The sequence below is a fragment of the Callospermophilus lateralis genome, unplaced genomic scaffold (assembly GCF_048772815.1).
Source record: "Callospermophilus lateralis isolate mCalLat2 unplaced genomic scaffold, mCalLat2.hap1 Scaffold_1199, whole genome shotgun sequence".
Lineage (NCBI taxonomy): Eukaryota > Metazoa > Chordata > Mammalia > Rodentia > Sciuridae > Callospermophilus > Callospermophilus lateralis.
The window spans coordinates 394,249-397,231 of NW_027512309.1; the positions used below are offsets into that span (position 1 = coordinate 394,249).

A 2,983-nucleotide genomic window follows, 5' to 3' on the forward strand; every position below is an offset into this window, starting at 1 on the left:
TCAGGGGGGGCATGTTGGGGGCCAGGAACTTACAAAGGCAAATAATGTCTGGGTAAACATTGGCTGCTGATAGCTCCAGCTGTGGGTGCCAATGATGTCCCCTTGGTCCAGATGTTGGCCTCACCCACCTCCCTCCTGTGGCAGTACATTTGAGGAGAACCTTGTAGGCCAGCGGAGAGCAACACAGAATGCGGGGTGGGGAGGGGGCTGGCAGGGCCACCCAGCACAATCCATGCACAGCTAGCCAGCATAGTCCTCCACCTCCAGGGTTGTCCGGACAGCAGGGGTCACTCCTGGGCTGAGAGTGTACCAGGGAAGATGGGGCCACAGCCTCCCCTGTCCAATGTCCCAGATTTCCTGGCTGGGAATGAAAACTGAATCCAGAGGTGGAACCAATGCCAGGACCCTATGCTCTCCCAGGATAGAGTGAGCTTCTTGTCCCTGGAGGTTTGTCAGCAGGGTCTGCACCTTCAGAGCTGGCGAGAAGCAGGCTACTCAGGGCATTGGAGAGGGTTGGGACTAGAGCCTTCTCTTGGATTCTTTTTTTTTTTTTTTTGCTAAGCATAAATTTCTCTTTAATTAACTATATTTCCTAATAAAGTAGTATGTGTAAAGAAAGTTATTTTCTTCCAAGTAAAAATACCTCATATTTTTTAGTATATTTAAATAATATATAGGCACACACTAAAAATGTTTTTATTTTATGTACAAATGGGCAGATGTTATACTCATAAATTCTATATTCCATAACAATTAAGAACCTGTTTTTAAAAAGAAAGAAAACTCCGCAACAAATTTTAAGACACTAGGATTTCTTTGCTTCTACATCAGGGGAGGGGGGAGGGAGCTTGCTCTACCAGGAATCACAAATTAGAACTGAGTATTCTCTAAAGCAGAAATAATATAGTGCCATTTCAAATAAAGATTAGTCAGCTCTCCTCACAAACACTCACAACTACCTGCCAACAACAGGTAAACCAGGTCAAAACAGCTTAGCATAACTAGGCTTCATGGTATTTGGCCATTATGCTCCTTTAGGCTAATAAATCAAAACAGAAAATACTAAAATAAATGATTTTGAGATTGCCATACATTTTGAGATTGTTGTATCCTCCCTTCTATAACATAATAAAGGGAACATTTTACTGCAAAGAAAATTTGATTTTACCTATCACTGGCCATAAATTTTTGTAATTACTTATTAAATAAATGCTGCCTATTGCCATTATCCAAAAGGCATGACCATTCTGTCCACAATCCACTTGTGCATTTATAAAGAGAATTTTCATGATTTACATAAGCATGTCTATCAATGAAGACATTACAATGAGGTGCAATCTAACATCCATAATCTGATGCTTTGCAGATAGCAATGTAGAACAGTATTTGTAATCACCTTTCACTTCAGTGACCTTATATAAAAATTAATTATTTAGAATTAAATTCTAAGTCTCCAAAGGAGATTTTCAAATGTACACATAGAAATGATTATAGAGTAAGATTTTTAAGAAACATCCTCCATGTCCACATCCTGTTGTAACTGCTGTACCATTTTTTCTTCCAGCTGCTTTCCTTTGCCTGCAAGAGGGGCTCTGATAAGATGGATGTTTTGCTTGACTTCTTTAATGTCCTGAACTTTCTGTAGCTCTTTATTTTTCTTCAATCTGTTCACTATAAATTTAGCTTGGCGTTTCTGTTTGATCTCTTCAACTCTCTTCATTGCATCAATAGTTTTATTCCATAGTTCTTGCTGGTATTGGACAGGTACATTTCTACGTTTTTCAAATTCAAATGAGTTATCCACTGTAAGCTCTTTGCCAGCTGCTTTCCAGAATGCTTTAGTCCACCTGAACTTGCGAGGATTACGCTTCTTTTTAAAGTTCTTATGACATTTGGATTTACAGAATCTGAATACCTTGCAATCATTGCGGACGAACATCATGCCGTGGCCGGGGTAGATGGGCCCTGAACAGAAATAACACTTCTCCATACGCATGTTGAGGCCGCGTGGGTCCCCACTGACCTTCTCTTGGATTCTTGTCAATTGCCCCACCCCTGATCCTGAAGCCAACAGGGTGCCCAGTCCACCCTCCCCTCCAGCACCAGGAGAGTCTAGAACTTGCTTCTTCAAATCTCCCTTCCCTGAGTGGGTCAATGTCTTGATGGGACCCTCCCCCGCCCCAGGTGCACACCGACACTTCTCCTAATGCATCCTGGCTGGCCGGCTGGGAGCCACAGACGACATGTCACATGAGGGGACATAAGGGGGCTCTCACATTTCCCACGCCTGGGCTCCTGGGCCAACAGCATTCATGATGGCTGATTTCAACATGAAAGGGCCCCTTGAGAAGGAGAGCCTCCCTCCCTTTTCCCCTCGCCTCTGCTAAGCCCCACTCTACAGCTAAACACTGTCTGAGCCTCCCTCCCTCTGGAGCACCCTCTCACTCACCTGCCAAGCCTTCCCCAGACTGCTGCAGCCTCACCTCGCAGCCTCTGCCAGCCAGGATGAGAATCCCAACGTGGGGTGGGGGGCTCAGGGCTCCATACTGCAGAGGAGAAAGGGGGGTCAGTCTGACCTAAAGGTATAAGCCATTTGGCCAACCATAGGCCAGAATGACTGAATAAATCTCCGTGGGTGCTTTAATGCTCTGAGGACAGGAGGTCTCCCAATCTCAAATCCAAAGACAGGCAGAGCAGTGAAATTTCCCATGAGGCCTTCCAGGCATCTGCCCTAAATTTTCGAAGTGGCATTTTTTTAAACCTTTTATTTTGACCTAATTTTAGATTTACAGAAAAGTTGCCAAAAATAGAACAGATAGCTTCAGTACACCCCTCACCTAGCCTTCCCTAATATTCACATCTTACATAACCCTAGTAAATGATCAAGCCTGAGAACTTATCCTTAGTTCAGTACAATCACCTGAACTTCACATCTTATTGGATGCTGGGTACAGTGGTGCATGTCTGTATTCCCAGCAGCTCA

The 2,983-nt window shown here is 43.9% G+C and overlaps 1 pseudogene; it reads right to left on the reverse strand.

The window, feature by feature from the left end:
* Window positions 1–609: 609 nt before the first annotated feature.
* LOC143389879 (putative ribosome biogenesis protein RLP24 pseudogene) lies at window positions 610–2,004 on the reverse strand (annotated as a pseudogene).
* Window positions 2,005–2,983: the final 979 nt, after the last annotated feature.